Below are 12353 nucleotides of genomic sequence, written 5' to 3' on the forward strand. Positions count from 1 at the left end.
GAGGTTGACACAAGACAAGGAACTATCCTCATGGGAGTTGTTTCATTTTTTAATAAGGTTGACACAGTAAAATAACTATCCTGATATCCTTGGTTTCATTTTTTAACGAGGTTGACATGAGACAAGGAAATATCCTCATGGGAGCTGTTTCATTTTTCAATGAGGTTAACACAGTAAAAGAAGTATCCTCATTGGCCTTGATCACGACCCACACGAGGTCATGACTTCCAAGAGGTTCTCATTTCATGGGAGAACAATGCTCTAGAAGGGATTCGTATCAAGGAAACCCAAATCTGGTTCCAATGCCCTCAGTGCATAATGTACAACATCACAGAATTGATCAGCAGTTGATGTAGGCATGGAACAGGTTGCCACATAATTAACCTGTGGCAGGGATGATACCATTGGCACAAAAGGACCATTTAGGGAAGATGGTTGACTAGAAGCCATATTTGGACCAGGAAATGAAAGCTGGTCGATGGTGACAATTCTGCCTTCATGCGGGAAACAAAACACTCAAAAGAGTGTTGAAACAATGGCTCCCATGTTATAAACATAGTCACGCCTAAGAATTAAATTGTAATCTAAAGGGCCTAGGACTACCATCACATTTAGATAAACAATTTTTCCTCCCAAAGTAATAGGTAACTAAGGGAGGATCCCTAATGGTTGATTGGTTCCTCTGTTAAAAGCCAATAGATTCTCGGTAACAGGCGCAAGTGATGATGAACAGAGCACTTGCCAAGCAATTGAGGAAAGGATACTCACTGACGCACCTTCATCTATAATATTGTGAGATACAATCGTATTAAAAACTTGTACTATGATCCGGAAAGACACATAAGGAGGAAGACAAAATCCTGCCATTCGGTTCCAATCAAAGGAAGTGACTAGACTACTTGGAGGGGGTACCGTAGAAATGGGAGAATTAACCGCTTGAGTTACGAGAGCGAGAGGATTTTCCTCCTATCTTGATGGAATAGGAGGGTTTCCCCCAAGCTCAATGGAATTTTAAGAAACAAAAAGAACTTGAGTGGTATCATATTCAGTCTCTTCGGGAAAGGTACGATTAGTTGAAGGTCAAATCAGGTCAACTGTTACCTCGACTTGTTGATTTGGGTTGGGTATAGACTCATAGGATTCACTTTCAGAGAGAGTGGGTTTGATTGACAGTTGATTTGAGTCAGTCAATTCATCGACTAACAAAGGATTAAGGGAGAGTCTCCTATAACTAGATGGAAGTTGCTGTGGTGAAGCAGGGTGGTTATCCAACACTTTTTTGGCTTCATCCAGATAGGGACAAAGGTGAATGGGGTGATTCCCTTCACAAAACCTAGAGGGAAACTTAATTTACCCTTCTTTCCATGAACTTTACTACCACTATTTAGTGGTGTGCCACCAGCATGATCTCTATAAGTTGATGACACAGGATGATGTGAACAAGAAGACCATTCCTCTAAGATCTGAGGAATATGAGGACAATTTCAGAGAAGATGGTCTCCCGCACAAAGTTTGCATGGGTATCGAACTTTGTGAGGCTTGACGGACGCTTTCTCATCAGATGTTGCATTCAAAGAAATGGTTGCTTGGTTGCCCCTCTGCTGAATTTGATTCTTCTTCTTCTTCTTCCCTTTCTTCTTCTTCTTAGCCACCTAGTTACTAGTGCCAATACTTTCACCAAGTGAAGAGGAAGAAGGGGAGGAAGAAACAACTGAAGTAGAAGGAAAAGGGTCAACTTTAGGATCAACTGGAGGTTGATTTCGTCCAGTTCGAGGAGTACTCAATTGTGGAGAAATCATGACATTTTGATCCAAGGAGGTTGAAAAAACCCATACTGGCAAGCCAATGGTAAATCCTGGAAGGGATAATGTATCCATATAAGGAGCACCAATATTTCTGAAAGGAGGAAAAGGACTAGGATTCCCATCATAAGGAATTCCTTGATTGGTGGACTCCAAATTTGTCACCACATGTTTCAACCTAAGATCAACTAAGGAGTGAGCGTGGAGGATGTTATTCGCGGTCAATTAATTTTATTTTAATCAAAGTTACATAAAAAAACAAAAGAGGGATAATCTAGGCAAAAGGTTTACCAAGCAACTGTGAACTGCAGAATACCTCCCGGCGAACCAAGAAGTACGGGCATGCAATCTCATCAAATGTTGTGTTTGGTATATCACAGTGTATAAGGTGGACGACTCGGTTACCTAAGGATGGATAGAAACATAGTTTTGTCCTACCATATATACCCAAAACTACGTGGAGAACCCATCTGTATAAGCATTCTCTAATGCAAAACTGCACAGTGAGAGCATTCCCATATACTTTACGTACTGTAACACCGCCCTATATACCTGAAGGTATGTGGATGAGCTACGATATACTCACGTATGTGGAATGAGGTATCACACTCGGGATGTATTGCACACAAGTCAGCAACATCTGCTTTGTTTTACGATGCCGGAACACGTCTCTAGACTAGACCTCTAAATGTTTTTCGTTAGGTGACAATGCTCCATTAGGTAAATTCAGATAAATTTTAAGTTGATCTTCTTTAGAATTTGCCTTTCAAGGTTCACCACGTGATGTATGTTTTCAATTCCTAAAATGCAACTAATATGATAAGCATTCTTTCCATTCAATTGAACAATGAAAACGTTAACTAGTAGGGATAGAGCAATCATATTTTTGACAAGGAGCAAAGAGCACATCTAATGCAATTTCCCTAGCTATTCGTTTCAAGCATTCACAAACTACAATATGAACGATGCAAGTTTTTCTTTTTGAATCCCTTAATGTTATGATGAAAAAAAAGGAAACATGCACATACAATCAATCAATCTTTCATAAGAACGAATACTTTGATGACAGTTTTGTTTCGAAGGAAAGGAAGACTTTACGACACTTTCTTTCGAACAAAGATTAATCAACTATATTCTATCTTTGATTATGGATTGATAATGACAAGGAAAACATTTAATCAACATTAATCAACCAAGTCAAAGTAGGTCTGGACAAGGAGATAAAAACTTGTTCTCTGAGACATAACATTCATTGATCAATCAGCAAGCAAATAAGCAGAGAAAAGTTGGCAAAAACACATTCCAAAGGTGAAAATTTGACCTAACGTCTATCAGCGCAGCTCAAAGAGGGCCTAACTGCACTGCAAAGCACTGTCTCTCACTCAAGGTTGCTCGCATTGTCTCCTAACCAAGCTTGCGTTGATTCTTGAGAGGCCACTCAAGAGTCATGTAACCTCAAATTTTGACCAAAATTCAATGCAAAAGAGCTGAAATGTAGTCAATGAACACAAGTAAGGTCTACAAGGATATCCTAGGAGATGGATAAGCCACTAGGAAAGAGGATCTTTCCATAGTATGGTCGCCATTTTGTTTTGGAGAATTTGGCATCTACGGATAAATACTAATTCCCTAGATAAGTAGCTATATCTAGAACAACAGTTTAAAGTGTATTAGACATTTCCCATAAGCAATAAATAAGATGGGAAGATACGAATACCTACTTGTAGTTCCGATTTCCTCTCGTCTCCCTTGTATCGATCATGTCGCTCCTTCCCGTACTTAATACACTTGAAAAGTACCCTAAAAACACAACAGAAAACAAAGAATCGATCAAAGCATATGATCTATTGAATATAAGTGAAAGGAATCACATACAATTCACACATATAATCATTATGAAACAATACAAACATATGAGAAAAAGGTTAAAACACTTTATTAGATAGAAGAAAGAAATACAACCATTGGTGTTTGATTCAAAGCCATTCCTCCAGCTTGGATCCCATCCACATCACATCAAAAGCATGAAAAACTTGTAGCATTACAATACTTGCTTCAAAGCCAAATCTCATAGCAGCTTTATCTCCTTACAATTCAACATAATCTAGCCCCTGATCACTTAGATGAGTGGTCAATTTATGGGAATATGAAGGAGGTTTTGTTATAAATGGTGTCATTGATTAGCCTTCCATACTTAGAATTAGTTCCATGGAGGAAGGGATGAGAGGATAGCTTGAACCTTAACTGATTCATCATCCATTTTTGAGCTCATAGGAGTTGATAAGTGAGGGAACCTTCTAGATGACTCCAAAAGATAAGAATATTCCCCAAACCCTATGTGAATTTTGCTCATTCTCACCCAGCATAGGTGAAAGGAAGCCTACATGCTCTGCAGAGCACCCTCACAGTTGACTCAACCACTCTGCAACACACCTTTACAAGGGCGTACCTGTGCTGGTCCCTCTAGAGGTTATTTCTGGTTGTCTTCAAGTCATGAAACTGTTTGGGAAGGAGGCATTCAAAGGGGTCACTTGTTTAGGGCATGAAGCAACTGAAATTAGGGTTTGATGACCCCTAAAAAATTGATCTGGATGATGGGATTGATGTGCCCAAATGGATCTATAACAGGGGGTGGAGGTGGAGGTGGAGGTGAGGTGGAGTGGATGGATGACATATCTTTATGATACCCTGACTTACTATCTGCAATGCGCTTCACGGTGTTCTCAGAATATTACCTTTGTCGTCGCTATTAGGAGATCATAACAGCGGACTATATGCAAAGCCTGATTCTTCATTCCTTTGGAATTCTATCCCACTTCGCATAGTCCCAAACATCAATTTAAACGAATAACCATCTTTTCGTACAATATCTTCTTTATACAGTGTTGGAAATAATACTCACAGGGGGGTAAATCAGTATTATCAATTTAATAATATTTCATTTCCATAAACAGATTTATATACGCAACTTCGGTTAATGCAACTTGTGTATATATGCAACTATGTTTAGAGCAACTAGTGTACACCTTGTAAACTTATAATTTAGTCAGTTGATCTTTAATTTGTGTACCAAAACCATGTAAGTGGTCATAGGTACAGTAAAAACAGATTAGACAATCACACACAAGAACACAAGATATAAGGTGGAAACCCAATGTGGGTGAAAACCACTTGCTGCAATTTGTCTCTATCTTCTTTTTATAAGAAACTTCATTTTACAATATTTATGTACTAGTGCAGTCTTATACCAGTACCTAGGCTTCTACCTGCAGAAGGCTACAACCTTCTCTCGTTCTCCAGCTTCTCCTAAAAGGGAGCTACAACCCCCTTTAGCTCTTGTTCTAGCTGATGTACTAGTACGTAGGTGCTGACCTACAGAAGGCTACAACCTTCTCTTTTCTTCCAGCGACCATGTTTCATAAATTTTCAGACTGGATCCATCTATAGCATCAATCAAACATCAAAATATATTTTCATCAATCAATCTCTCTTGCACTAACCAAAACTGAATCAAACAATCACTTCTCTGAATGTTGTAACCAGAATACAGTAACAGTACTAGAACCCAGAACACTGCAAGAGTGAACAAAAGTAGCTAAAACATATTTTATGAGACGTTCGCTACTTCAATATGTATAGCCTGCATGCATACGCTGCTATATGAAGGAAAACCTATGGATACATTGTTTTGAATTTCCGAACCAACATGTATACATGCCTTTGCTATACTGAACCTGTGTACAGATCTGTAAAAGATGATTTACCCTTTTCAACTATTCAAACATCAGTTATACCCAGATCATCAGATTTACAGATCAAGACATGCACCAAATATAAAAGATCAAAATCACACAAATATACTTCTCTTCAAGCCTTAAGATCTTGACCCATCAATAGAACTTGTCCTTCTTCTAGCACTCTGTTTCGTCCTTGATTCAGATCCAGCTATGCACCATAACCCAATCACCAGTATTCTAGATCTTTCTTTTCATTAGACATTCAAATCTTCAGTTCCTTTGCCTGATGATCTCCTCCTCCTTTTATAGTCTAAGGCCTTACTTAATACCATGGTCCAAAACCACTTAGAAGCAATACCTTAGACCAAATACCTGTGGTCAATAATACTTCACTCAAGATACCTTGGATCAATACCATGCGTCAAAATACCACGGACTGAATACCACAGACCAAAACCAATTTTTCCAAAATGTATGCACTTTTCCTTGCGTGAAAGTGCGTGTATATGCATACGCACCTTTTTGTCTGCAATCTCGCATGTATACGTAGTTTGGTCAAGGGGAACCTATGTATACCTCTTTTTCTTTCATTCTTTGATCCTGAACTGTGATCTGTCATCTGAGTGAGTTCCCATCAAGGACAACACCTGTGATATAGTGCCAAACTTGTGTTCATAATGCCAACATCTAGGTTTTCAAAGATTTCAGGTACTTACCTCTTGGCCACTTGAAGAACTTGCACTCTGCTTCCCCGTAGCTAATGGACGTATCGATCGTGAACTCAGTGATGAATCCTCCCATAATACGATCGATCCAGTGGTCGATGGCCCACATGATGTTATTTTCTGAAGCCTCCAAGTGCTTCACTAGTTCTAGGGTCCACACAATAGGGCTGTCAAGCTTCCACGTACCCTGACTATCTGCTAACTTGGACAATTACTCATGAAATTCACAGGGGAAAGAGCAAAAGAATATTTCATGTTCATCTATGAATAGGTATCTATTTAGCCACTCTTCCTTCAAAAAGTGCAGATTTCTGTTTTCCTGGGTTGCAAATGCGTGCATCTTCCGATCGATCCACTTTTCAATCTCTTTCTTAGTGGGGAACCATTGATCACACATTCTTCAACAAGATCTTGGTCCTGAAAATGGAACCATTTGTTGTCTTGATCAGCCCTAACCCGGGTTCAAAGTTAGTTGCACCAACTAACAGAACCCTAAACTAATGGCCCTTTTGGCAACAACCCACGTAGCACAGGATGCAATCTCACTACAAGTAGTTTTGGGGGGATGACAAAACCAAGTTTCTACATCTAGAGGTGTTTATGATGGGTTCTTGCACTTCTAGGGCTTAGTTTTATCTTTGTGAACCCTAACCCTTCCAGAATAGTTAATAACAATATATCTCATCAACAACAATTATATCTTTGTGAAGCTCATTAACTAGTCATAACATGCATAACTTGTACTAATCTACCACTTTCAAGAAGTAGATAAACATTTATTCATATACTTTCATATACAAAGAGAATACACATAATTGCATAAATAAATACAAATGAACAGATATGCAAAATATGGATCAAAACTGTCTCTATTAGATGTGATATTCAAAGCACATACTCTTCTTCCCTTTGCAATCAGCTGCAGGTGTCTACGCACTCATCTTGTGGAATTACCAAGGTCTCCACGCACTCAGCTATAGGAGCTTTCCCCTTCACCTAATTACAGGAAACAAAACTTCCTACCTTACCTTACTTGCCCAAACAATGATTTTCTATCTTATGTTGATCTCCTAGACTCGCTATGACTATTCTATTTATAGCCTTTTCATTTTACAGTACCATGGGCAAGTCTTAAAACCTTCTTAACACCTAACAACCTAAGGGACTAAATCCCCTTTGACTCTTACTATCTTCGTGCTCTGCTTCCATAAATCATGGAGAATTTACATTTTTACAAAAATGAATTACAAAATTTAACCCCACGGACCCCATCCCAACAATTCCCCATACCTTTATACGCATATCAAGTTAAGAGCGCTAAAAGTAATCAATTCAAATGTTGTTCTACAAGACAAAACACAAGGGGTAATTCAAATTTTTATGCCGCATTATTCTCATGTCACTCTAAAATCATGAAAAATATACCTAAACCAGCACATAGCATCCCTACAGGAGACCATATATCCCCAACTGGCAGTTGATGAGAAATTGATTTCGTCGTCAATGTGGAAAATATGTTGCGCATAAGTGCTACCCAACCCAGTCACTGTGAAACTGCTACGCAGCTGGGTATCAACCATTTATGAGGTTTGTAAGAGTTGGAAAACCTACTTAAAGCATTCTACAACATCACATAGACATTTCAAGCCTACCCATTTGATCCATTTTTCCAGAGGAGGTGTGCAACCATATAGAGCATGGAGGGCTACTTGGAATCGTTGCACAAAATACCTTATTTTAGAAATCATTTCAAAATTTTGTTTCCAAACACATGAAACAAAATTTAAAAAAACGGAAAGCAGTTTTTCTGAATGACATACCAAAGAAAAATAAATCCCTTCATTTTTTGCGAAGGTGTCATAGATCGGGATATTCGAATGCATCTTTAAGGCTTATTTTTTGGACTTTGTAATTTCCTGTTTTAGTCATGGTTTTGGGGAATCGTTTCCGATGAGTTTGGTAATAATTTGAAGAAAATGAGAGTGGTGTATCTATAAGATGAGTTCATGTACAAACACCTATCTCAGTTTTTATACAAGTTTTACCATTTGGGAGCTACAGGTGTCACCTCGAGACCCTTTTTCACAATTTTTGGTGACATAAATATGAAATTTTTGGAATTGGGTTTATGAATGAGGAGAAATATGCACACATTCTTGCAATTTTCGATGTTGCTAGTATATCACAGAACCTTAGATGATTGTCTGTCACTATTTTGTTTTTTTTTTGGGTGGGAAAACATGGTGCAACCACAGATTCAAAATTTTGTTGCACAACCACTGTGTAACACAAGCTATTTGTTGTTTCTACTTTTATCTGGTATCTGGAACTACATTATCATGATCGAGAAGGATATTAGTGGATAATACTGTTATCTATATAGGATTAGTAGGATATTATCTAGATAGGATAGAATAAAATATTTTATGTTTTTCTAAAAAGACAAACTGCAGATTTTATGATTAACTTTATTTAGTTTTGGTTAAAAAAACACTGTGGATAATTTTGAACTGATTCGATCCAGTCAGTATATAAATGATACATTGTATCTATTATTTTAGTATTCATGCAGTGAATTAAACCACTTGGTGGTAATTTTGAATCCATTATTTTATTTAAGGAGGACAAGGCATGAAAAATGGTTCAATTGGGTTGAGAGCATTAGAGGCTAGACTACTTTTCCGTAAGTTTTGTATCTTTGCTAAATGAATTGAAGAAGACAAGTGCATATTTTTATAGTGATACATGTGTCTGGCTTATTGGTATCTTGTTCATCTTGTTACTTGATATGTATTATTTTAGCTCTGCTTATAGTTTTTAATTTGATACAGTAACTTTATTCGTGTTCATGTTTGAAACATTTCTCAGAATTCAATCATTTTCTCTACCAAATTCTAGTTGATCACTATATTTGTGTTGTTTTCTTCCATGGAAAGTTGAATTCATCCCTGTATGGATGCTCATGTTGTCATTCTTCCCTTTCCTCCCATTCATGCTATTACTACAATGAAATTGATTGTTCACCCATAGGTCTGCCTACCTTGTCACTATGTGAATTGCACCATATCCCTGATTCATTCAAACCTATAGCAGTGCTATGGTCTAAGTAGTCCTTCCCTCTACACCCACATTAAAAAAATCAAAGTCAAAGCATCCTCCGATCATCATAATCAACCTAAAATGTAAACCATGTCAATCATTTAGTTTGTTGATAGCAGAAACCTAGGAAGAGAGCCCTCTCCAAGGCTAGGGGGGATGGACCTTAGCCTTAGGAAACATTTTTGGTTACCTTGGTATATCGCTCCTCAACCTGGAGAAATTTATGGAGTCATAACATCCTGGAGATGATGTTGGGGAACAAAAGGTTTAATCTTCTCTGGTAAAGATCTTCAAAGTTTCAAACTTGGTTGTTGATGGTGGACAACAATCAAAAATAGGAAGGTTGAACCATTCACCTAGTGATTGCAAATCATATATCAATCTGATCCGAAGACTCCATTGGGAGAAATATTTGGAAACTTAGGTTTACTATCAACTCTATTGGCTTAATATGGATTTCATATCTTCTAGGTATGCTGCTATGAGTCGTGCTCTTATACCTAGCTTTCCAAATCATGTGCCTTGTATAGATTGGAAATCATATTTTCCAAAGTTCAAATATGAGAATGGTGATGATGTTGCCTTACATCTTATTAAATTTCACATGCATGCATGCAAGCTAAGGGTTCAGTTTCCTGAAGATTGTCTCATGAATATGTTCATGGCTACTCGGGAAGGAAAAGCGAGATATTGGTATGAAGATTTTCCATTTGCTAGTATTTATTCTCTTAAAGATTTTGATTGAACATTTTTTCAAGAATACAAAGAGTCTCATTCTTCTTTGTCTTTGGTTGTTAATTGTTGTAATCATTTTGACGATTTCATTCAAAATATGGAACATTCTTATGGCAATAAAGAGTTCACGGATGAAGAGATCTTGGAGGTTTTGTACGAGAACCCTTTTCATAAACAAGAATAAATGGTAACCTCTCTCTTGGATGAAAATGAAACCCAACAAGATTTTAATGATGACAGTCATGTTCCATCCTCCGATTTTGATGATAATTTGCAACAGTCTTGTTCGTCTTTTCATGATCAAGAGTATGAGAATCCTTTTCCAACAACAGGGGGAAATGGTAGAGGATAATTTCTATAATGTTCAGGTGGAGGAAGAAATTTATTCTTCATGGCATACCTTGTCTCATTTTACATCCAATGAAGAAAATCATGAAAAGAAGATCCATGAAATTGCACGAACAAATATTTTAGGTAGCGAAAACATTCGTGGTGATAGCTACCCATAATTGCAAGAAACTAATGAAGAAGAGCAGGTTGTTTTATAACACATGGATGTGGACATTTTTGTTATTGATAAGGAGACAACCTCAATTGCAGATTTTCAAGAGAGTCAAGTCAGTGGGATTCATGAGGTCACAAACATTTATACAGTCAAGTCAAAAGGGTTTATGTATCAGGCATTCGTCAATTAGAACCATCAAAAATGAAGTTGTGCCAGTCTAATGTTCTGATCGTCACGACGTCTGGTCTTTAAATATGTTTTAAATTCTTATCCCCTATTCCTATCTACCTCATGTTTCCCTATTTCCCCATTTCCGTTTGTACATACCTCCATATATCATCTACATCCTATCCCATTTTCACATTTCATCTACATCTTATTCACATTCTTTCCTTTCCCCCTTTTTGTTCTAAACTTGCCCCGATAAAACCACTACCACTTCCCTATAATCATCACATGTGCAACCCTCATACATAATACACAACCCACATAGCTAAGAAACATCATACCCCTAGAAATTTAATGATTCCCCATACCTTTAGACTCATATCAAGTCAAGAGTGCTAAAGTAATAAAGTCAAATGTTGCACTACAAGAGAAAAGACAAGGGGTAATTCAAATTTTTATGCCTCCTTATTCTCATGGCACTATACACTCATAAAAAATATTCATAATCTGAGAAAAAAACATCCATATAGGAGACCAAAAATCGATTGTCGGCTAGCAGTTGATGAGCAATTGAGAGTTCATCCTCACTATGGAAAATTTGTTGCACACAAGTGCTACCCAACCTGGTCACCGCGTAACCGCTACGCAAGTGGGTATCAACCATTTAGGAGGTTTGAAAGAGTTGGAGAGCCTACTTAAAGAGTTATACACCATCAAACATACATTTCATGCCTACCCATTTGATCCATTTTTCAAGAGGAGGTGTGAAACCATACAGAGCATGGAGGGCTACTTGGACTCGTTGCACAACTGTTGTGTAAAATACCCTATTTTAGACATCATTTTGAAATGTTGTTTCTAACTACATGGAGACGAATGTAAAAAAAAGGGTTCTTCTCAAGAACATAGCAAAGAACAATAATCTCCTTGGGCTTTTTTCACAGATGTCAGAGGTCAGGATATTCAAATGTATCTTTAAGGCTTATTTATCACACTGTGTAAGCTCTTATTTTAGTCATGATTTTGGGGAACTAGTTATGAGGGTAAAGGGAATAATTTGAAGAAACCGAGAGAGTTTTATCTCCAAGACAAGTACATATACAAACACATATCTCATTTTTACACAAGTGTTACAGTTTTGGATCTACAGGTGTCGCTTGGAGACCCATTTTCACAATTTCTGCTGACAGAATTTTGAACTTTTTGGAATTCTGTTTGTGAATGAGAAGAATTACGCATACATTCTTGCAGTTTTGGATGTTGATGGTATATTATAGAACCTTAGGCGATTGGTTGTCACTATTTTGTTTGGTTTGGGGTGGGAAGACATGGTGCAATCACATATTCAAATTTTTTTTTGCACAACCGATGCGCAATACAAGCTCTTTGTTGTTTCTACTTTTATCTGAAATTTGGAACTACATTGTCATGATTAAGAAGGATCTTAGTGGATAAGACTAATATATAGATAGGATTAGCTGGATATTATCTAGATAGCATAGAATAAAATATTTTATGATTTTCTAAAAATAAAAACTGCATCTTTTATGATTAGCTTTATTTAGTTTTGGTTTAAAAAAAA

The sequence above is a fragment of the Pinus tabuliformis genome, chromosome 3_1, assembly GCF_031772625.1.
Source record: "Pinus tabuliformis cultivar Carrire ecotype Pingquan chromosome 3_1, CPIR1, whole genome shotgun sequence".
In the NCBI taxonomy this organism is placed as follows: domain Eukaryota; kingdom Viridiplantae; phylum Streptophyta; class Pinopsida; order Pinales; family Pinaceae; genus Pinus; species Pinus tabuliformis.